Source organism: Mirounga leonina, unplaced genomic scaffold (assembly GCF_011800145.1).
Source record: "Mirounga leonina isolate KUSES-001 unplaced genomic scaffold, KU_Mleo_1.0 Mir_94, whole genome shotgun sequence".
Taxonomy (NCBI): Eukaryota; Metazoa; Chordata; class Mammalia; order Carnivora; family Phocidae; genus Mirounga; species Mirounga leonina.
This window is the reverse complement of record NW_023270855.1, coordinates 19,480,779-19,505,924: the sequence shown is the minus strand read 5'-3', so window position 1 is coordinate 19,505,924 and position 25,146 is coordinate 19,480,779.

The window sequence follows — 25,146 nt, the reverse complement described above, 5'->3', positions numbered from 1 at the left end:
AAGATACCACAAGAGCAGGGGAAATACTAGGAAGCCTGAAAACGAGGGGAGAGATATTGGAAGCTGTGCTTCAGTCATGATTTAGGAGTCTCACTAAATTCGTAAGCGCAAATGTCTGACAGCCTCAGAACCTGAAATCTTTCATCTTCCTGGTGGATTATGAGTTCGCTTGTGCAGTCAAATGAAAACCGGTGGTGAGCGCTGCAGTAAAGTTCATGTTCCCTTAGTAGCAGGGCTGGGATGAGAGCACAATCACATGTAGAAATGCTGCCTTGGGCCTCCTTTCCTATAAGTGGCCACGATAAAGACGGCATCTATTCCCAGATCCCAGAGCAACCCATACCATCCAGACTTTTCTTATTAGCATCTTTGATTTCCTCCGGAGTCACAGGCTTTCAGCTAATCCTTCCATGGAAGGCAGTTGTTGTTCCTCGCCTCCGTCAAGGCATTGAGCACCAGGAATGCCTCTCCTGATGGAGTCTCCTTGCAATTAAGGGAAACAGGTTTCCATAGGGCTGGGCGGGGCAACTTGCAGAGCTCTGTGTCTTTCAGCAGGGGTTTCTGTTGCTATTTCTGTTTGGAGGCAGGTCTCGCCGGGATGCCTGGTTCTCAGCCACCCCCACAGGCCCTGCACCAGGGGACTGATTGCTTGCCATCGGGGGAGTTTTATGCATTTCTTGTCATGCAACGGTTAGAAGTGGAGATGGGGGTATGCTGGGTGAAGAAGGAGGCCTAGTAATCGGACGGGATTGCAGAGGAATGCAGCCTTGAGTGCCTTCGGAGGATTTTGCCCAACAGAACACCACTGCTAACCAAATGTCATTGGCCCTCACCTGTCAACTCCCTAGCTGTTCATTCTGGGAGACCCTGGGGTGGGAGGGTGACTAGTGGGTGCTCAAAGCGTCTGTGTGTTGTTCTGGGCCAGCCTCCTCACCACCTTCCACTGCCCTTCAGCTGCACGGCAGGTGGTCCAGCCTCACCAGGTGCTGCTGTGGCTCCGGCTGCTTTTCTATGCACCGAAGTCTCTCTCCTGCTTCCCTGCACCTTCGTTCCCTATTGTTGCCTTTGTCTACATGGTCCCAAGGCTGGGGTGGGGTAGGGACCAAAGGGCTCCTTTTACAGTTCCTTGCGAATGACCTTGTGAGTAACCTAGTGTGCACCCAGAGCTTTGTGCAATTGTTCCAGAAAACAGCCCCCGCATTTCTACCCTGACGCCCCTCCCTCTGAAGTTACGGTTCAAACCTGTGGCTGCACAGTGAAGTCACAAGTGCGGCCTTTCATAGATAATGATGTCCGGATCCCAGCCTAGAGCATTGAAGTTAGGATCCCGTGGGGGTGGGGGGGACTGGCATTGTGGTTTGTAAGCTTCCCAGGTGACACTAATGTGCTGCCCGGACTGAGACCTGAGACCAGCAGCTCTGTGGGGAGCGGGGAGGACCCTGACCTCCAGCTGGGCTGAGCAGAGGATTGCCACCCGCATCCTGCCTCCCCACCCCCAGCACCTCCTACAGATGCCTGCAGGCCTCTAGCCTTCTACACAAATGGATGTCTGTCCTTAGACTGCACAGGCAGTGGCCCATGAGTTTGGCTGGAAGCCAGAATTTGGGTGCCCATTCACTCTAAAGCATTTTAAAGTAGCCATTTCAAATAGACTTTTGCTTAGCTCAGGTGAGTCCCATCACCAGATAGCGTGGGATAGATGGGGGGAAAATGTGGGGTGGAAAGCCTAAAATAGACACAGAATTAATTTAGGGCTGTGCGACCTTCCGTAAGTTACTCAAGCTATCTGAATTTCGGCTTCCCTACCTGCGAAATGGGAACAGAATCTACTCAGTGGCGTTGCTACAATGTACAAATGAGATGACATAGATGAAAGCATTTTGTAAGAGTGTGGCATCGTGGAAAAGCAACCCCTTGCTCGGTGGCTGTTATCTGGCCGTCTTGCAGATCTAGGGCTTGAGTTTCTCCTGGCGAGTGGGAGTAACGCGCTGGGAATTCATTATCACTACCGGAAAAGCCATTCCGGGCTTATGTTCTGGAGGTGAAAACTCGATGTTTTGTTTTTTGTAAATGGGGAGCAGCATTATCATTATTGTTGAACTCTAATCCTCTGCTATAGTGTTACTTCTTATGGCAGAATTACTCATTTCCCCCAGTATGAGGAATTCTGGCTTTGGAATATTTTCACATTTTTAAAATGTTATCTTTTAGGCCTGAGTTTCTCCAACATCTAAGGCCTCAGAATCACCTGAAAGGCTTGTTAAAACAGATTGCCAGACCCCACCCCCAGAGTTTCTGATTCAGCAGGTCTGGGGTGGGGTGCAAGAAGGTGCATTTCTAAAACGTTCCCAGGTAGTACCAATACTTCTCGTTCAGAGAGTGCACGAGGAGAGCCACTGTGTAGGCTTTTCCCACAATGTCACAGCATTTCATGGAGGGCAGTGGTTCTTATCCTTAGCTACACCTTAGAATTACCTGGGGAGCTTTTTTTTTTTTTTTTTTAAAGATTTTATTTATTTATTTGTCAGAGAGAGAGAGAGTGAACGCAAGCCAGGGGAGTGGCAGGCAGAGGGAGAAGCAGACTCCCCAATGAGCAAGGAGCCCGATGTGGGGCTCCATCCCAGGACCCTGGGATCATGACCTGAGCCGAAGGCAGATGCTTAACCGACTGAGCCACTCAGACATCCCAGCCGTGGGAAGTGTTAAAAAATATTGATCCCCCACAGCAGCCAAATTGGTTTCCGTGGGTGGGGCCAGGGTATCACTATTTTTAAAATGTTTCATGAGGGATTCTAATGTGCAGCCAGAGGTGAGAACCACGGTGTAAATCCCATTTCCCTGCTTCTGGTCTTAGGCCCTAGAACACAGTCTCCACCCAGAAGCTGAGTCTGAAAAATACCAGTCAGATGATCTCATGGCATTTCTCCCCTTAACACCCCTCTTTTACCTTCTGATGTGTTTAGGATAAAGTCTGAACTCTGTGCCACACCCCGAAGTCCAGCCAGTCCTGCTCCCCTCTCACTCCTCATTCTATCCTAGTACCTCACCTACAGACCAGCTCTTGGGCTTCTCTTCTCTTCTTCCAACAGGCCATATCCTTCCCTGTGCCAGGGCCTTGCTCTTGTCCTCTCTGGCTGGGATGCTCGCCCCCAACCCCAGCACTGCTGTCTCCTTCTGTCCCTCAAGCCTTAGCTCAAATACCCCTGCCATGCTGTCAAATATGGCCCTACTTAGATTTGTGCTGGTTAAGGACCACACAACTCTAGGGACCACTTTACTTTATGGTCATCAGGGATTTGTATATACCTGTTGTGACAGTTTTCTAGCAGATAGTGTTAAATGTGCAGAGTAAGGGGGGACCCTTTCTGATTCTAAACAAAGCCACCATATTTTCCATTGGCGGTGGAACTACTCTAATAGGCCGCTTCCTACACCCATTAAGCTCTCATATTTGCCTGCCTACCATCTTCATAGCCCTGATCAGATTTTAATATCTTGTTTATTTAGTTGATTACTTGTATGTCATCTGACTAGCAGATAGAAATCATCTTCCTGAGGGCAGGGACCTTGCCTACCTTGCTCACTGCTGCTCCAGGGGCCTGGGAGGTAGAAGGTACATAAATGGATTTATTGCATGAATGTGTAAATAAATGAACCCTTCAAACTATGAGCTATAGGTACCCACTCTGTTCTGTGACTATTACTGCAAGGCACCGGCAGCCCAGAGAAGTCCCAGAATAGACTCTTCTCGATCGTTAGGCTACATATGGCCACATTGGAGGCCACGTGCTGATCATCTCCTCTCTTGAGCCCGGTGGACTTCTCACTCACCGCCCATCACAGTTTAGGTCAGACAATGGTGGGAGGGGCCAGAGCAGACCAGCACCCGCATTTCACAGGGAAATATGACCAGGGTGATTAAGTGGCTCTGTGGTCCTTTACACCATTGCCTTACCGAGGGGTGGGGCTGTGGAAGTGTCAGTAATCGATAATTGCCCATTTTATATGGAAGGTTTATAGGCTAATCTCCAGAGTAATTGTTTCTGAAAGAGTAGTAAAATTAGGCAAGGAGGCCATCCGAGATGATGGCTTTGAGGGGCGGCTGCACAGACAGGCTATTAGCATAATGGAGGTCAGACCTGTCTCGAAGTGAAGGGCATCGTGTGTCCAGAACGAGGCATCCTAGCTTCAAGTGTAATCTTCCAGAGAGTTTAAATGGTACCTGGAAGGTTAGGCTTCTTGAGGAAGAAAAGTCTGTGCTCTGGAGCAGGGAGATAGAGTCAGGAAGGGTCAGATAGAAATTCTAGTGATGGGAGGCAAGCAGGCTCTCTTTCCAAAGTTGTTTTCTTCCTTAGGCATGAAGAAGTTTTCCATAATCAATACGACTCCCTAATCTCCTTGCAGTTGCAATATTTTCTCCTATTCATAGAAAGCGGTGCACAGTGCACATTTCTATGTGAAATTGAAGGTGAAAAGCAGTTGGGCATCTCAAATAATTATCCTTGAATTTCAGGATAATTGGCAAGATTGTCCCAAATGTACCCACTTTTACTTACAAGGTCAGTGAGAGGGTGTTGGGCCTATATGTGTATTTATCATTTAAAAACTGTTTATAGTATATAGTAGAATCTCTGTAAGTAGACCTGTGTATTTTCTTTCATATAACGGTATAAAGTCTCTCATGCAAACAGATTTAGGTTAAAAAGTTAAATTGATTTTAAAGACAACTCTTAAGGAACTATCAGGCGAAAGTAAAGAGACAGGAGAATTGAGAAATCCCTCAAACCAGGACTGGGGCATCCAGACCTAAGCAAACGATTAAGCAAGTGCTTTCTTTGTTTAATGGATGGAAATGTGAGTAAGATTGTTTTTGCTCAACATCGTCAGCATAATAATTTGAAGAGAGAAGCAAGATTAATCTGCACTTGGACCACCTCTTTATTCTTTGCTGAGTTGGAAGTTGCCCACATGGGTGCATAGAGCAGAAGAGGAAAGGGAGGAGATGCTACAAAACCAGCTGGATTAGCTAAATCACTGTTGACTTTCTGATCGATGGAAGAGCAATGCTGCCATCAGATGATGCTCACGTCCTCAGAAGACCTTCCCTGGCTCTGGACACACAGAACTCAATAAATCTTCTCTAGCAGCCCTTGACCCCGGTAGGAGGACAAAGTGGGGCAAGGCTTGTCAAAGTTGGATCTGTTCCTAACTCAATAACTAGAGAGGGAACAATCTGTACTTGCTGGCCACAGGACAACCCCAACAGGTGCCTGTCTTGTGGGAATGCCCCAATGCAAAGAATTTAACACGGGAGTATTTTTAGGTGGTTAAAATGTGGGTCTTCGCTGTCAACAACGGCTAATAGTTTGAACACATAAGTACTTGCTGACAACTGCTCTTAGCCCATTTCTCTTGATGATTTTACTGTCATGGAAAAGAGACTTGGGTGGAAATTTCTAAATAGACACTTCTTTATTGTAGATCTATACCATCCAATATGGTAAGCACTCGCCACTGGGGCCATTTAAATATAATCTAATTAAAATTAGAAAAAACTTGAAGTTCACTTTAAATGTAAAATATTAAGTTCAGCTTAAAATTCTCCTTTAGACTAACCACATTCTATATGCTAAATAGCATCCTGTGGCTATTAATACTGGATATTATATTTGATAACACAGGGATTGAACATTCAGGGCAGAAAGTTCTTTGGACAGTGTTGTATGAATGAATCCCTTCTGAAACTTTGGACCAAATCAGCCTATTTTCAGGGAAGATCATCCTGTCCTAGGGGATTCGGGTGTGTGTGTTTGTGGGGGGGGGGGCCTTCAGCAATTAGTAAAGTTTTTCAGTTCTTCAATTCCTAGCTATTTCTTAGTATACTTGCATCACCCCAGGATATGCCTCTTGTTGGCCTCTCTACTCCATCTGAGGTTGATTGGCTTCTCCACATGAGTGTGTTGTCTATTCTGGGTTTTCTAATTTAAAGGAATCCTTGCCATTTCTGATGAGAGGTAGTAGACAATGAATCAAAAGGAAAAGTCACAAATAAATCTATTCTTAAGATTTTCACTCACTGATGATCTTCCCCTTGAGGCAGTGAAATAGCCCATGGACAGCACTTGCTCGCTCTATCTGGTAGAGAGTATGTTTAAAAGAATAAAAAAAGAGGTGATTTAGAGGTGGAAGGAGATTTATTTTCGGATTTTTCTAGATAGAGTCAGGACATTGAGCTGGAAAAGCCAGAACTGGCTCCTGCAAACTCTGGGTGTTTGTTACCGAATGGGTCTGTGCCTCGAACGCACAGATTGACCACTGCCCTATGACTGATGGCAGAAGAAACATCGATTGAGCCTCTGCTAAGAAAACAAGTATCTCCACTCGATTCAAGAAAATACAATGTGTCACACACTTAGTGAAAATCAATAATGCAGGGAAAATTTACTGGCTGCTATTCAGATCTCCGTTCCTCTAATTATAGGAGCTGGCGAAGTCACTGGGTTTTTTTTGAGGTTTAGCAGTTAGGCAGGAGGTACCAGTCACTAGCTCTCTGGTAAACTTGAAAAGGGCCCCGCTGGGTTGTTTTCTGTGAGAACAAGATGGGAAGCAAGTGGAGAAAGCCAACTGCAAAACAGATGGGAAGCTCTTGTGCTGAGAGGAACTCCTGGGACTTTGGGGTCTGCTCTGCAGAAGAGAATGACGAAGAGGTGCCTGGAGCAGGGTTTCTCAAAACAAGAATCCTCACCTGGTTCGCTTCACCCGTAGAAGTTGTCCACCTGATACTGGCATTTAGGATTTGAGTTTATGACCCTGCTTTCAGGAAAGCTAGGCATTGTTTATCAATAGACCGATTTGAATAGAGAAGAAAAGGAGAGCCCAGAGGAGCCCTGGAATGGAGGCATTGCCTGTTGTGGTCAGAATTGGAGGCAAAAGTTGCTTATTATGCTCTATCCCCTCCTGCCCGCACCCCCCCCCCACCACACACAAGGACTTTAGAAAGAGAATGGGAAGATTTCGAACAAAGGGAGGGCAGGAGAGAGCTGGAGGATGTGGGTACCGCAGGACTGATGAGCTACTGTAACTGAGTATTGACCTCTGGGTAGTAATATGGTGAATTACGGCACAGCCCTTGAAAGATGGCTGGAAGTCATCAAGTCTCTCGATTTTACTAAGTTGTCATTCACATGTTATATTAGCTGAAACTGTAACTACCGCTTCCCTCCCAGAAGGGAAAATGGCTCTCCATGCTAGGTTACCGCCTCCATGGTATTGATTTTGTGTGGGTGGGCAGTGATTCATGGGACACCCCTTCCCTTTTATTTCTAGCTCCAGAGCTTCAAGGGTCTTGTGTGAATTGCACTGGTTTAGCAACAACCCAGCAGGCTCCCTCATTGTGTTTGCAAATGATGACTCTGGATTTGGGAGAGAGGAAGACTGGAGAGAGAATCATCGAATATAAAGTGAAATAAATAAGATAAGGAGGAAGACGATGTTTGTGGATCTGTCAGGGATTGAAAGAAAGAGTTCTGAGTGTGGCACTCTTCTTACCCTTTAACTCAGTGGCAACCCTGGGGACAAAGAGAGGGGAAAGTAGAAATTTAGACTGTTGCTATTTTTAGGTTCTATTAACACTTTTCTAAGCCATTCTGACTTGTTTTTGCTGAAAAATTTGCCCAAAGCTCTGCTGCAGAGAAAGGAACAATTAAGTGTTTATGAAGACATTAGGCTGAGTGGTTCTTAGTGAGACAGAGCTAATTTTGTCCATCATTAGATACCGAGGTGCTGAGGGTGCTTCTCTGACTCTGTTCTCAGTTGGGAATTGGGATCTGAACCAGACTTCTGCTGACTATCAGTGTTCTTCCAGATGCTGCCCTGGAGCTTCGATTCCCCTCCCCTTCACAACCTCCTGCCAAACTTGCCTCATGTCCAAAGGTGATGTTTGTAAGAATATTGACATCTGGAGGTTGTTTTTCCATGAGCGATGCCTTGACCTTGATTGTGACCTAGGAATCCAGAGCCTTATTCTTAGTATATTTTCACTGTAATTTTATTCTGTTTTACTCCATTCTAACTGCTTAATTTTAGGCAACATATTTAGCAGGTAGTTCTCATTTGAGATGTGATATAATATTAACAATATATAAGGGTGCCTGGGTGGCTCCGTCAGTTAAGCGTCTGCCTTCAGCTCAGGTCATGATCTCAGGGTCCTGGGATGGAGCCCCGTGCACCAGGTTCCCTGCTCAGTAGGGAATCTGCTTCTCCCTCCACCTTTGCACCTTCCCCCTGTTTGGCTCTCTCTCTGTCTCTCTCTCAAATAAATACTTGAAATCTTTGAAAAAAAATAAAATAATAACAATCATTATTATTGTTATACTTTTAGTAATATATTACATAGTAATTCTATTAACATATACTAATTATGATTGTATTTTGTGTCACTGTTGATATAATAATTATTTTGTCACTGCTGTTATTAAACTCTTACCATAAGCCGAATGCTGTGCTAAGCACTTTTCATGTATTACCTCATTTAATCATCGCAAAACCCTATAGGTGAGTTTTAATCATTTTACCCCTTTTACAGATGGGGAAATTGGCACTTACAGAGTTTTAGGGAACTGCCCTAGGACACACGGCAAGATGATGGCAGAGCTAGGCATTCTACCTCCGTGGTCCTCATTTGTCACCCCTGTAAACACTGCTCTGTGATTTGGTGTGCTTGTGACAGGTGCCTCCAGGCCCAGGTGTCTGGCCCTCCTTCAAGCCTTCTGTTCTCAGGATGATGGAGAAGCTGGTTTCAGCCTCCAGGAAGATGTCATTTTCCAGTGAACTGATGATGGCCCCAAGCCCCATTAGTTGGCTGACGCTCTGGGTTTTAGGGGGGCTGTTTAATGGATCGTGGAGCCAGTTCACTTCTGGGTCACCCCATCCCCGCTGACCCCTAGCAATGCATTGACAGATAGGGTCTGGAGCTCCATCCAGCAGTGGGTGCATTCTACAGGGTGTCACCCCCGAGGGCAGTGCAGCGAATCCGATCTGCAGATTAGCAGAATCTCTGCCCCCACTGTCGGCTGCCTCCTCTAAGTAATGTGTGAGGAATTGTGCAGGGAGCCATGTGATGATGAATTACGACTGGCGCTGGGGCTGGGAAGTGGGCGAAATCGACCCAGTCTTGTCTTTGTTCTCATTGACAAGAATAACAACAAATCCCAGTTGCTGAAGGTGGAACCTTCCACCACCATCCCATGAAATCAAAAGGGCCTGAGTTTGTCTTATTCATTCTGCTCTGGGGTATCTGAATCAGCCCCTGGTGATAGTTTGGCCTGTCACGTGCTGGTGTATATTTTGAGAGCACCAAAAAGCAAGCATCTATAATTTGTCGTGTAACACCTACCTGGGAATTTACAACAGTGTTGTCCTTCTAGCCCACTCTGGAGAACTAGATCACAGAGAAGCTACATTTCCTAGGGGCAGCAGGTTGCCTGGGACAGATGCAGTGTGTGCCTCTTGTCCTGAAATAATTATTAGCTTCCCTTTCACTCTCAAAAGTGTCCTCCTGAAATAGAAATTATATAGTCATTTTATGACCCAGTAAAGAATAAAGGTGCTGTGGTCCACAGCCTAAGTGTGACTCTTGGGTTTTCCTATTTCAAAGCCCTGTGATCTTGAACAGTTAGCTTCCTGAACTCTTCCCATCTCTAAAATGGGAAGAATAGTGGCAACTGTTTGTGAGGGTTGTTTTGTGGATTAAACAAGATCATAATGCAAAGGGCTTTGTATGAAGGGCTTACATGTTAAGCGCTCCGTGAAAATTGAGTCTATATGCAGTGCGGGGGTGCACCTTATACATTCTAGAGTGCAAGAAAGGAAAACTGGCTGGCTTTCTAGACCTCAATCATATTTCTGGCTTGGACCCTCCCTTTTCTGAGGCTGGCAACAGGGAAGCAGTTTGAAAGCCTCTGCTTGAATTTTAGCCCTGCCAAATTAAGAGCTGTGCTACCTATGTGGGTAATTTTGCAGTTCCTCATTCAGTATCTCTGCTGAAAGTTGGGCTGATGATTATAGCTTAAAGTTTGAGACTCTGGATTCTGGATCCAACTGTCCGCTTCCACATCCTGGCTCATCTACCCTGTCCCTGTGTGACCTCTGGGACTTCCTTCACCTCTTTATTATGATATCCCAGCTGGGGATAGAATTTACCCAATAGTGTGTCCTGAGGATTAGAGGTATGAACACATCTAAGCCTCTGAACTGCACCCCACACATAGTGAGAATCAGTGATGGTGAGATACAGGTACAGTGCTAGTTTTCAGGGATATAGGAAGAAATTTAAATAACTGTTCACACGTCCAGCATCCAGAGATAGCCACCGTTAATATTTAAGTGTATTTTCTTTCCTTTATATTTGTACCTGTATTTTGAGAACAGTGTAATGATATATAGACACGTTGCTGTCTTTTTTCTTTTTCTTTACTTAGATCAGTCATTTCCTCTGTTACCAGTTTTTAGTAATTCAGTTTTTACTAGTAGCATTATATTCCATCATATGATGAAATCCATTTTTTATTCCCCTGATAGTGTATATTTACAGGATTTCTAGCTTTTTTCTATGAAAAGTAATTGTTCAGTAAATATTTCTGGATGAAAAACATAAATTTGGGGACCACTTCTTTGGTTACCTCCTCTGGATAGAGTCCTTTGTGCGGAAAGACTGGGCTAACAAATAAGACAGTTTTTTTTTTTCTTTAAAGATTTTATTTATTTATTTGAGAGAGAGAATGAGATAAAGCATGAGGGGGGGGAGGGTCAGAGGGAGAAGCAGACTCCCCGCTGAGCAGGGAGCCCGATGCGGGACTCGATCCCCGGACTCCAGGATCATGACCTGAGCCAAAGGCAGTTGCTTAACCAACTGAGCCACCCAGGCACCCACAAATAAGACTGTTTTTAAGGCTCTTGATACATATTGTCAGGTTATTGATACATATTGTCAGGAAATGTATCAAATTTACCTTTTTAGCCACAGAGTAGAATGCTGCTCATTTCATCACACCTTCACTGGCATTGAGCGTCCTAATTTTTTCCTACTCGCTGACTTGTGTACACAACCTACTCTCTTATTTTTAGAGCGGTGCTATCCAATCAAACCTTCTGCAATGATGGGAAGCGCTATGTTTCAGCACTAAAATGGTAGCCACTAATTACTTGGGGTTATCGGGCTCTTGAAACGTGGCTAGAGCAACCAAGGAAATGAATTTTTAATTTAATTTAGATTAATTTGAATTTAAGAATTTTTTTTAAAATTACTTTTTTGGGGGAAAGATTTTATTTATTTATTTGACAGAGAGAGAGACACAGCGAGAGAGGGAACACAAGCAGGGGGAGTGGGAGAGGGAGAAGCTGACTCCCCGCCGAGCAGGGGGCCCGATGTGGGGCTCGATCCCAGGACCCTGGGATCATGACCCAAGCTGAAGGCAGATGCTTAACCCACTGAGCCACCAGGCGCCCCTAAAATTACTTTTTTTTTTTTAAAGATTTTATTTATTTGAGAGAGAGAGAGAGAAACAGCATGAGAGGGGAGAGAGTCAGAGGGAGAAGCAGGCTCCTCACTGAGCTGGGAGCCTGATGTGGGACTCGATCCCAGGACTCCAGGATCATGCCCCAAGCCGAAGGCAGTCACTTAACCAACTGAGCCACCCAGGCGCCCCTAAAATTACTTCTTATTAAATAATTTTTTATTTTTAAATTATTCCCATTTAAAGTAATTTTTATTTTAATTCCGGTGTAGTTAACATCCACTGTTACATGAGTTTCAGGTGTTCAAGACAGTGATTCAACCGTTCTGTACATTGCTCAGTGCTCATCTCCATCACCTATTTCATCCATCCCCATCCCCTCCCCGCTGGTAGCCATCTGTTCTCTATAGTGAAGAGTCTGTGTTTTGGTTTGTCTCTTTCCCCCCATTTTGTTCTTTTGTTTCTTAAATTCCTCATATGCGTTAGGTCATATGGTGTTTACCTTTTCCTGACTGACTGATTTCGCTTAGCATTATTCTTTCTAGGTCCCTCCCTGTTGTTGCAAGATTACTTTGTGGTTAAGGAGCCGCGCAGGGCCAGTGGCTAGGGTACTGGGCAGAGCAGGCTTGCGCTCTGCTTCCCAGGAACAAGGTGGGACGGCCCCCGGCGTTCCCATCCAGGAGCTCAGCTAGTGCTCTTTTCCTGGCCCGCTGTGGGCAGGACGAAGTAGTAGCAATCACTGCCAGGGATGATTTGGGGCAACATTCCCACTCTTTCTCCTGTGTTCACTCAGCAGCATTCCCAGAAGGCCACCCGCCCAGATAGCTGATGGCACTTCTTCTGGCACTTCTTCCAGGGCGAGAGGCAAACCCCAGAAAAGCCGTCTCTCCCTGCCGCTTCGCACCCTGTCTCATGTTGATGGGGAAGGTGGCGGGTTGGTCCTCCGCTTCCGCCCGCTCCCTCAGCCATGGATGCTGGCCGTGGCTCAGCAGCCAGGGGTTTCGCTGCTCACTCCTCCAGTGCTCGGTTTGTGATGTCTTTCGTTGCTGTGTATCCCGGTCATGTGACAAGTCACACGACGCAGTTGGCAGCAGGCCCGAGCTGGTTCCCCCGGGATGGAGAGCGAGCCGGGCCCTCTGTGAAGTGTGACTCCATCTACTTGGCCCTGACCAGTGGGGCAGAGCCCGGAAAGGCCACACCACCCGAGGAAACAGCTGCCCACTGGTTCTTGGCAGCCGGGGCGATGCCCTGTGGCCTACTCCGGACCACACCAGAAGAGAAATTAATGTCACACCATATAATCCAGTTTCTTAATTCTTGGCAAGCTGGAGTGATAAATCTCATTTGTAAATAAATGGAATCATTTCAGAGCCCTAACAGAAATAGGCTGCAAGAAGTGGTAAAATGAAGTCTGCTTTCACGTAACACGCATTTCTCGCTCTGTTCCGGTGAGAGTTAACTTACATGGGGTCTGATTTTGCCTTTGATTTCTTAATCAACTTTTAATGCCACAATTGGAAGGAGTGGCCAGGAACTGACACCTGTCAATTATCACGTATGAATTCTTTCTAGGGCAAATTCTTTCCAAAGTGGCTGTGACAACAGTGAGAGACAGGCCCTCTTCCATGGTATCTCCGTGTTTGCTGGGTGCTGGGCCCTGTGCTAAATGCTCCTCGGTGTTATTTCACGTAATCCGTACAACATCCTCCTAGAGTCTGTGACATTTGTCTTCGCATTTGCAGATGAAGAGAGGTAAAGGTAAAGAAGCCAAATGGCTTGCCTCATGTTACCCATTTAGTAGCTGGTAAGGCTGGGATTGAAGTGCAAGCAAATGGCATCTGGCAGCTACGTCCCTACCCTCTGCACCAATTCCACACCAAAAAAATAAATAATTTTGTATTTTTAAATTATTCCCATTTAAAGTAATTTTATTTTAATTCCGGTGTAGTTAACATCCACTGTTACATGAGTTTCAGGTGTACAAGACAATGATTCAACCGTTCTGTACATTACTCAGTGCTCATCTCTGTCACCTATTTAGCACAATGAACATATATGTGTGCTGGATACTCTATGAGGCTCTTTATGTGCAGTCCTCTTGTTTGTTTTTGTTGTTGGTGGTGGTTTTTTTGTTTTGTTTTGTTTTTGTAAAATCTCACAACAGCCTTGCAGGCAGTGGGCACAACTCTTACTCCCCATTTGCAGACAAGCGAACCAAGGGATCAGACTTAGGGGTGTTGAACAAGGTCACGTAGCGAGGAATATGGTGGGCAATCGTTGGACCCTTCCACAGCTCAGGTTCTTAGTTACCAGGTTGTAGTCCCTCCCTACCAGTGAGAAGGTTTGTCCTGGGAGCAGCCAAGACAAGCTGTACTCGTCCCGCCCTAATGCGTAGGTTATTATTGTTATTACTGAGAGATTTCCGACCAATAATTAATATAGTTTATGCTTTTAAGTTAAATTGTGAATTGGGGCACAGCCGCGGGTCTGCAGTGATGCCACAAGAGAGATTTCGTGGTATAGGTCAGTGCTCCTCAAACGAGGAGCCAGAGTGAAGGACCAGGTTTTTGTTGTTGTTGTTGTTATTGTTTTTCCAAATTTCCAGCTCATTGTGGTCCCACTGTGTTTGGATAATGATGAAGCCTATGGCGCAGGCCTGACTAGGGAGTTGGCAAGACCCCAAATTCAGAGACAAGACCACAGATCTCTGCTTCCGTATCAGCAATGTCCACCTGCTATAAGACTTTCTAAATGCTTTCACTTGATTTCTGTATGGATCTCATCGCAGACCACGATGAGAATATGGACCAGGGCCAGCCGTGGACCACGCTTCGAGAGTCATTACCAGAAACGAGATTTCCAGCTCATAGTTCAGGAAACACTCATTCTAGCCCCTGCTTTGAGCTTGCTGTGTGGCCCGAGGGAAGTTGCTTCCTCTCTCTGAGTTTAGCTTCTTCATTCAGTGGCTAGGTTTGGAGCAGATAAATACAAGATCCCTGCCAGTTCCAAGCCTCTATCATTCCATGTTGATTTTAAGGAGGGTCTGCCCTCGAGAGGCCAGTGGCCAGAAGCAAAAGAAAAACATACATTTAGAATATGCTGAAAATAGTCTGTTTCTTGACAAAGCCTGGCATGGGCGACTCACTAGCTTAACAAAGGACACTTGTGATTTCAGTCTGTAGCATCCTTGTGTTTGACCGATGAATTTCAAGGGCACCAGAGTAGGTTGAGGCCTCTAAAAATCAAAGCACGCCCAATGTGCCAAAGCGAGTTGTGTGTGGCGAATCTTTTGAACTTAATTACAGTGATAGTTAAAATAACAGGAAGTATAATGAGGTTTGTAAAGTGCAATCCCCTTGTTGGTTTTTAAGTGTGGGTTCTTTCAACATCAGTCAGGAAGCTGGCGCCAAAGTCCTGGGTTTCTGTATCAAAAGAAAAGCGTTGAATGGGGCGCCTGGGTGGCTCAGTCGTTAAGCGCCTGCTTTCGGCTCAGGTCATGATCCCAGCGTCCTGGGATCGAGCCCCGCATTGGGCTCCCTGCTCGACGGGAAGCCTGCTTCTCCCTCTTTCACTCCCCCTGCTTGTGGTCCTCTCTCACTGTGTCTCTCTCTGTCAAATAAATAAATAAAATCTTTAAAAAAAAAAAAAAAGAAAAGAAAAGCGTTGAAGAGAGTGATTCAAGGGCCTCCACGTACATAGTAACTCCAGAGAGATCTATTATTCTGTGATTGTAAATGCTTGCCACGTAAAGTGTGGTTCATGGCCCAGCGGCCTCAGCATCTCCTAGGAGCTCGTTAGAAATGCAGAGTCTCAGGTCCCGCCCCAGACTGAATGAATCAGAAAGTGCGTTTTAACAATGTTCCCAAGTGAACCCTATGCATTAGGGCGGGACGAGTACAGCTTGAGGCCGCTGGGAATTGCTCTTGGAAAGGGGAAAATGAAAGACTCAGTCATTCAATAAGTAACACTCTCGGTGGTTGTCTGGCAGGCGGTGTACTGGGCACTGGACTGGGGTTTGAAGGTGGCAGATTTGGCCCCCTTCCGATAGAAATAGGACCATGCAGTTGTGTATGTCACACGGGACTCCGTGCTCTGTCTGAGCAGGTGAGTGGTACCAGAGGTTCACAGGGGGAGGGACACCTTCCCTGCCCCGAGGAGGTCAGGGAGGTCTTCCCAGGCATATGGCTTTTAAGCCAAGCCACAAACGGGTGATCAGACAGAATGAGAAAATGCAGTGGTTTCTAGTGGAGGCTAGGGGCACAGGGGCTTGCTTGGCTTTCTGTTCCGGAAAGAGTTAAAGGCAGATTCAGTTAGAATGGTGGCTGGCAAACTGTGGCCCATGGGACCTAATGTAGCCTACTATTTATTTTTGTAAATAAAGTTTTATTGGAACAGAGCCACGCTCATTTATTTACATACTGTCTCTGGCTGCATTCATGATCCAGCAGCAGAACCGAGTGGTTGCAACAGAGACTTGAAGGTCTGCAAAGTGAAAAATATTTACTGTCTGGCTTTTTACATAAAAAGTTGGTAGACTCCTTTTCTAGAGCAGTGGTTCTCAAAGTGTGGATTCCAGCTCAGCTGCATCAGTGTCATCTGGGAATGTTTTAGACGTGACAATTCCCAGGCCCCACTCCAGACCCACTGAATTAAACTTCCTGGAGCGAGACCTAATGACGTGTGTTGAACAAGCCCTCCAGATGCTCTGATGCACATACAGTTTGAGAAACACTGCCTTCGAACCAACTCCTCTGTGCTCTGGGGACTTCACATAGTCCCATCTTCTCCCTGGACTGGGAGATCCTTGCATGCCTGGCTCCTTCTGTCCTTCAGGCCCCAGCTCAGATAACCCTCCTTCAGAAAGACATGCCTTGAGCACCCCATGTAAAGGTGACTCCTTGGCCCGTCTATCTCCTCTCTTCTCTGTTTAGTGGCATGTGTGCTATTTCTGCCACTTAACTACCCCTTCCCCCCTTTTGCTATCCGCAAAGTCATTTCTTCTCTCTTTGCTTTAGTTCCTCATCTATAAAATGGGGAGGATAATAGTACTAGTGTTATCTGGTTATTGTGGGGAATAAGTAAGTCACCATATGTTAAGTGCTTATCCCAGGCCCATGTAGGTGTTAGCTGAAGAAGTGATACAGTGCTCTAGAAGTTTCCTGGGCTTTATGGGTGGAGTCACTTGCCAGAGGGAATGAACTGAAGTGGCTTTGATTTGGGACCTAAATCTCCTGAGTTCTAAGCAGAAGTTATTTTCACTGGGTCTCCTTGGCTCTTGTTCCAGTAACTGGACCAATTGGATATTGGAGCTACAGAGTTGAAGATCATCTGCTCTAACCCTCTTGTTTATAGGACAAGGAGGCCCCGTCTCCTCTGTTGTTGTGGAATGCTTCCTAAGTCTTCATGCCTCTTATCTCCTTAGTCCTCACAACACACCTCCTTATCCTCAAGTTTAGGTGAAATACCCATGGGTCAGAGAGTTTCACTGATTTGGCTACCGCCACACAGCTGGAAAATGGTGGAGTGGTGGCTCACCCCCACCGGTCTGCGTTTTTGACAGACTACTGAAACTTGTCCTAAGGTGTCCCAAGTGAGCATGATTTCAACCTGTGTTGGCTTCTTTTGAGGACATATTCTTCTGGAAGGGTAGGATCTCACCTCCCAACATCAGCGTAAAGCTCATAGATGTTCTTACCGCTCTCTGCTGATGTGGTGTTGATGGCCTTCTCTTCTCCATGGACGCATAAATCAGCAAAATCTGGCTAGAGCACATGCCACGCAGATAGGTTAGGCTCGTATCCCTCAGATGTTTAGCTTCTTTCATTATGTTTGAAACTGACTCCGAACTTGGCATTTCGAGAGTAGCCTTTATCAGCCAATTAGCTTCAGATCTGGGTAGAGGGGCTGGAGTACAAAACAAAAACAAAAACAAACCCCCAAACCCACACTATATGGGAAAGCGAATCATTAGGGTAACTAACAAAGATAAGGCCAGATCCCCTACGATGCCTATGGAAAAATATTAATATGTAATGAAGAATTGCTAGCAAAACCAAATAATTTCTTAGAGTGTATGTTTTAAGGGTGAGGCCTCTTTTGAAATAAGAAAAATATGAGATTGACGGTTACATGAAGCCAGGTCCCCCTTGTTCAAAGATTTAAGCAATAATAAGGGATGCTGGCTCTCACAGGCAGTTCAGCTCAGGACTTTGTAATTACTTTCATCTTGATAACATCCCAGGCTGGGGTATTTTTATTGCTTGCGAAGAAGAACTGCCCTCAAGTTATCTATGAAAAACCAGTCAAAGGCACGTTTATAAAGGTATTGACCTTAAGATAATAATAAAGTGTGTGGTTGAGGGGGAAGGCATATTGGGTTTGTGCAGGATTCTGAGGGAAGGGGGTTGTCGCTGGGGAGCAGAAGGGTGGAAGAAGAATGGGAAAACTGGAACCTAGCCAATGATTGAAATGCATTTGGATTCTTTTATTTTTTTCCTGACTTGGAGAGGCCACAAGTATTTACAAAACATAGAGGACCATTGTGTCCAGGGCTCGTAAGGCTTTCCTTGAGGATGCTTCAGTGTTTTTGGAAAGTGGGGGTGGGGGGGGAAGGAAAGGGATTTTAAATAAAAATACTAGTTTAGTGAGAAATCTTAGCTCGCCACAGGAAAGTTCCATACTCAGAGCTTTTCAGGTGGGCTTCAGTCCTCAGACCTGAAGTACAGCCCTATGTTGGAGAACCACTCCGGGATGAGCAAAGCCTCTTTCCTCCCTCTCTGAAATAAATGTCATGAAAATCAAGCCAGTTCTGGTCCTTAACTGTAGAAACGAGCCTCTGTTGTTGGATTCAAGGGAGGAAAGTAGCTTAGAGTGCTCAAAACATCTCTCAAATACTTGCTCCATTTCCCTGCTCAGCAGGGAGTCTGCTTCTCCCTCTGCCCCTCACCCCACTCTCTTGCTTGCTCGTTCTCAAATAAATAAATAAAATCTTAAAAAAAACAAATACTTGCTCCAAGATCACAACCCAAGATGGCAGGTGGTTTTCTTTTTTTTTCCCCCCCCTTTCAGTGTTACTGAGATATAATTGACATGTAACAGTGCATAAGTTTCAGGTGGACAACATAATGACGTGATATATGAATATATTGTGAAATGATCACCACCCCAAGTTTGGTTCACATCCATTACTTCACAGTTACACATTTTTTTTCTTGTGATGAGAACTTTTAAGATCTAGTGTCTCAGCAACTTTCAAACGTACAATACGGTGTTGTTAACTATAGTCACCATGCTGTGCGTGGTGACTTCACCCAGTTCCCCCACCCCCAACCCCTGCCTCTAGCAACCACCGATGTGTTCTCTGTTCCTGAAAGTTTTTGCTGTTGTTTTATTTTGTTGTGTGTGTGTGTGTCTTTTTAGATTCCACTTGTAAGTGAGATCATACAGTATTTGTCTGTCTCTGTCTGACATATTTCACTAGGTGGCTTGCCTTCTTTGAATAACTCTGATGTATTGGTAGTAGATGCCCGAATTGTTGTGTGGAGCAGGGTTCAGAGGTCATACTTGGCCTCAGCAAGAAGGCATGCAGCAGTTGATTAGCCATGACCGCTGTGCAGATGAAAGGAGAGTGTGGTTCCATGTGTACCCAGCCATGGACGTCACCATGTTCATGCTCGGCTAAGACGCTGTCTCTGAAAAGCACTGTGCTGTGCAAATCTACTGCATAAGTGAGGCAAGAGTCATATTTTTTTTCTTAATTTTTTTTCTCACAGTATTAGCTCCACAGCAAAATGGAGAAGAAAGTATGGAGGTTTTCCACAACCCCCCTGCCCTCACACATGCGTAGCCTCCTGTTACAACATCCCCCATGAGAGGGGTATAGTTGTTACAGTTACAGAATCCGTGTTGACCTCCAACATCGTCTGAAGTCCAGGGTTGACATTAGGGTTCACTCCTGGTGTTTTGCATTCTGTGGGCTTGGACAAATATACAATGGCACATATCCATCCATATATCCATTTACTGCCCTAAAAATCCTCTGTGCTCTGCCTGTGCGTCTTTCCCCCACCAAGCCCTGACAATCACTGATATTTCTACTGTCACCATAGTCTGACTTTTTCCAGAATGCCCTATGGTTGGAGTCATACAGTTTGTAGCTTTTTTCAGATTGAATAACCACATTCTTCATGAGTGACTTAGAGATGTTCCATAGACAGAGAGGCTTATTGACTTCAGTTCTGCAGGTGGGTATGTGTCTAGTTCTGAAGGCCAAGGGACACTGTAAAGCAAGAGTTGACCAGCTTTTTCTATAAAGGGACAGATAGTGAATATATTAGGCCTTGTGGGTCAAGAGACAAAAATCAAGGTATTTAGATAACCATTTAAAATATAAGTGTTTAAAAATCTAAAAATTGTTCTTAGTTCATGGGCCATACCCAAACAGGCGGCGTGCCGGATTTGACCCACAGGCTAGAGTTTGTGGCCCTCTGACAGTGGATTTAGACATGGACTTCACCATGGAGATGGCATTTCATCTTCCGTTTCCCACAGACGATGCTCCTCCCATAAACTGGCTGCTTCCTTTATTTACCTCACCTGTCTGAGTTTAGGTAATTAAGTGTGCAACCACTGGGCTAGAGGAATGAGTTCTAAAGCACGAAATTATCCTTCTGATACTTTATATGTCATGTCTTGCAAAGTTGGTGTCAGCATTAGGTATGAAGGAAACTAAGAGGGGCAGTTGAGGGTGGAGAATCAGTATGAACCAAGAGAACGCAGGCTGGTGGGCACCGGTAGATGGTGCTCTGGCATTGGAGTAATGCATTAGAACACAGGCCAGCCCTGAGTCGGCCATTTACAAGCCATGTGACCTTGGGCCAGCCAGCTTTCCAAATCTCAGTGTTCTCATCCATACGATGGGGCTGCCAGTACCTGCCTACCGGCTGAATAGGCTTGTCATAAGACTTAGGTTGTATTGCTTTTATTATGTGAATCTGTTGGAAAGCGTAGTGTTTAGCGTTTTTGGATCATGGAAGATTGAATGAAGGTGAGTGTGAAGTGTGGTTTGATGGGCTGGGGAAGCATGCGCTGAGAGCCCCAAACTGGAGAACATCCCTGGACTCCTGAATGAGTTCGTTTTAGAAATGAGAGGAGGAAATGTCACTATCTCCCAGCTCCAGTCAGGCAGGCAAGAGTTCCTTCTTACTTTTGAGAAGGTCACGCTTTCTGTTCTATTCGGGCCTTCAGTGCCTTGGATGGAGTCACCCACATTGGGGAGGGTAATTTGCTTTACTCTGTCTACTGATTCAAGTGTAATCTCATCCAGAAGACACCCTCATGACACACTCAGAATCATGTTTAACCAAGTATCTGGGCACCCCATGGCCCGGTCAGTTTCACACATATAATCAACCATCACAAAGACTGCTTTAGAAATGCCCTTTCTGATATATTAGGAGCATTTCCCCATTTCATTATATAGTCTTTCAAAATGACTTTTAAATTATACCATCTTTTACGTTATTTTATTTTAAAAGATTTTATTTATTTGAGAGAGAGAGAGACAGAGAGACAGAGAGCATGAGCAGGGGAGGGGCAGAGGGAGAAGCAGACTGAGCAGAGAGCCCCATGCGGAGCTCGAACCCAGGACCCTGGGATCATGATGAGCTGAAGGCAGCCACTTAACTGACTGAGCCACCTAGGCGCCCCTAAATTATACCATAATTTAATTATTTCACCACTGTGGGACACTGACATGGTCATTCCTAGGTCTTGATGTGGTTCCAGAAAACCCTTTCTGTCCTCCCAAGACAACTCTAGTTTTGTTGCCTGGAAGCCCTTTATGTGGATGTGATGATTGACAACCCTCCTCTCCAGCCAGTGCTTCGCTAAAGCTTAGTGCAGTTCCTGGCATATAGTAGGTCTCTGCCCCTGCATTTCTCACCTAAAATTATCCCCCCGCCACTACACATTCTATTGTTTCTTTCATAGCATTTACCTCTACCTAAAATATTCCTGTTTATTTGTTACTCATTTACATGTAATTACATTACATTCCTTACTAGAAAGGAAACTCTATAAGCGCAGGGACCATCATAGTTCATACGTACACTCAGAATATAGACAGGTACATAACAAGTGCTCAGTGAATATCTAAGAATATCTAAGAAATGACTATGTGAGCAACTAGTCTTTTTAAAAAATCTGAATTTCCAGAATCTAAGTTGCTAGTCTGAGAGGGAAAGGAATATGATTCTCTTGTATAATGAAAAATGACAACAACTATAAACCATAGTTTGATTCGCTTTTGCCACAGTTAGACTATGAAAGCTTGATGACTTTTTCAGTGGACCGTTTTTTTGCCCTGATACGTATTTCTGACGGTATTCTCTCAAATAAGATTTTGGAAGCATATCCTCTAGCACGTGTGGTCCTTTCCTGCTCTTTTGTAGCTTGGCATTTCAGTCCTTGAAGCGTTCCCAACCCCAGTAAAAGGCTGTCATTGAAAACATGGCAGATAATATTTGGAACCCCTGTGAGTCCATTCCACATGGGGCATGGGTTTTGCTCACCCCATCTTCTGGGACTTATGCAGGAGAAGGTTGCTGGGGGGCGGTGACAGATGAGGGAAAGAGATGTTTGCCTGGTTCACAAAGACCTCGTTGGCCTTACCTTTGAGCTCTTGATGCCAGTAAGCAGGAGCCTTCTTTCTTGTCAGGGGCCAGAGTACAGCCTCTAGAAGAGCAGGGTTGGTCAGATAAGGCTGGGTCATCATGGCACAGAGGTCCGCCACATGGGCATGGTATCCGCCAGCTGGGTAGGTTCTATCAGACAACGAACATTATCAATTGGGTATTTTGGTCTCCTCTGATACCGAGATGAGATCTACTCTTCTCATGGACCAGCACATTAAACTGTACTGAGGTCAGCAAATGTTTTCTGGTAAATGGTCAGAGAGAAGATTGGTTTAGTGTGCAACCACTTGACTTTTCTACTGCACCACGAAAGCAGCCCTACACAATACATGGGTAAACGGCCTAGCTGTGTACCAGGGAAACAGGTATTTGTAGAAACGGGTGGCAGACTGGGCTTTGGCCCTTAGGCTGTGGTTTGCGCCCCTCTGCACCACAGCATTGTGATTACGGATGTGGATGCAGGAATCAGACACACCTGGCTTCACCCATTTCTGGCCGGGAGACCTGGGGGAGAACAGCTAACAACCTTGAACTCTGTCTCCTTATTAAAGTTAAAGGAATCAAGGGGGTCCGTTAAGAATGCTGCTCTGCACGGGGACTTCACATTAGCATTACTTTTCTCAAAGAAATTACATTAGGAACAGTTTACTGTTTTCTTCAGCGGGAAAGAAAAAAAAATCTGAGGCAGAAAATGAGATCTTCCTTTAACTTTGGCAGCGCCTGATTCTGTGGCCACCTGAGGCACTGAGCAACCTAAGTCATCAGAAAGGAAACTGATCCATAAAGAACCTTTGCTTTTAAAGTCCTGGAATAAACCAGACCCTAACTGGCATCCTTTAAAAATGTTAACAGTTCTTCTTTTCCTCCAGAAAATAAAAATCGGTTTCTAAAAGCAAATTTCCCTGTGCGTCCTGTACAAATGTACTCGGAATAGACAAAATAGTCCCAACTTGCCTGTAGAACCACCTCCGTGGGGTCCAGCCAGAGCTGCCTACTGTCAAGCCTCTTACAGCAGCGGCTGCTCAGCAAAATCCGGGGGGGGGTTGCTTAATGAGGGGTGAAGACAATATGGACTCAGGGATGCAGCCAGTTGCTTTTTCACAGTTGGTAGGCAGTGTTGCAGGTGCATTCTCTTAATGAGGGTTAATTTGTCTCATATTTTAATCTGACAGAATCTGGCCATGTTGTTCTGTATTCCTTGGAGGTGACTTGGTGGTTCTTGGTTGGCAGAAAGAGAGAAAATGGAGTATAATTTGGTGTTTGTTCGAATGATAAAGAAGCAAGCGGGAGTTGGTAAGAAATTCTACATTTCTGGTGCCCAGAGTAACAATTACATGGAAGAAGAACATTTTAGCATGAACAGCAAAGATGAACGAGGGCTAAATTGAGCTTTTGGAAGACTCCAGCTCACGGTGACTCACTATTCAGTGCACTGAATCAGCGTACGTACCAGGGGTGTTATTTTGCACCGTATGCATGAGTTTGCCCATTGCAGATTCTGCTATCTACAGGGTACTTAATGGTTCCTACTCCGAGAGTGCATACTGATTCTTTCTGTCCTTAATTGGAGGCAGAAATATTTTTGAAAAAACAAAAACAAAAACCAACCATATTTTCACTGAAAAAAAAAGTCATAAAAAGTAATTGGTACTAATTGAAAAAGTTAAAATGAGTAAAACTGACCCTGCCCCACGTTAATCATAATCATAGATTATCATATGTAAGTACTGTTAAATTGCTTGGATGTGTTTTGGATTTGGAGATGGAGACATCCAGAAGCCCACAGATATATATTCACAGTATTTGGGAGAGTTCTTTAATTTGCACATGACAGAAAGCAAACTCACACAAGCTTAAGCCACGAGTAAAATGGCCATGTTCCTGGGAAGTCGGAGAGCTGATCTGGATGGATTCCTGATTGGATCCTGGGGTTCGCTGGGAGCCTTCTCTCCTCCTCTTCCTCTCCCTTTCTCTTTCTCCATCATCCAGTTCTTCTCTCTTCTTTTCAGTCCTCTGCAGACAGCTCTCCTTCCCTTGGTGGGAAAGATGCTCACCTACATCCCCACGGTCCTAACTCACCAGGGCAGCCGCTCTTGCTGAGAGAAGAACTTCTTTATCCAGGGACCTGGACGTCAGTCCTAGCAAAGGATGGTGACTGGCTCTGCTTGGGCCAATCTCCGTGGACAGGGGGACAGTAACAGGGCAGACCAGGGTCACCCCTGTGTCTGTACCAGGTGGAGGATTGGTTGTTGGGGAATGTGAAGCACAGGACCACATCAGCTCAAATAAAAGGGAGTTTCTGGTTCCAGAAAAAGGGGAGAAAGAATGCCAGTTAAAAACCACACAGTGAGCCAGTGATGCCCACACGTGTACATCTTAATTTAAACAACAAAAAGGAATACAGAGTCCGCTATTCCATAGCTTTGCTTTTCACTTAGTACATACCCTTGTGTGTGTCTCCATATGTCCTTACAGCTTTCTTTTTCAAAGCTGTATAATGCTCACTTTGGCATACATTTTGTTTTACCAAAGCCAAAGGAGCCACCATTTAAGGAAAAACAATCATATGGTATCCATCTTAGAGCACATGACAATTTATATTTTGGTATTTCCTTGTGTGTCTTTGACAGCTTTCCTCAAACTCCTAATTTCATTAAACAGATTTAAAAATCAGAGATGTCATATTATGTGTCAGATTAGCCTTTGTCAGATTTCTGAACCTTCAGAAAAGCCTCTGACTTGTTCCTTTTTGCCTGGAATTCCACTTCTGTGGTTCCTTTCCTTTTTGCTTGAAAAATGAAAATCTGAGCCCTGGAGGGGTGATGATTTTAGCAAAGAGTCATTTTTACTCCTGAAGGTCAATGGGTTTGTCAGAGCTTTTCCTGCATGGAAGTTTGGCAGGAGGTGGGAGGGAACATGGGCCCCAGGGGCAGAGTGCT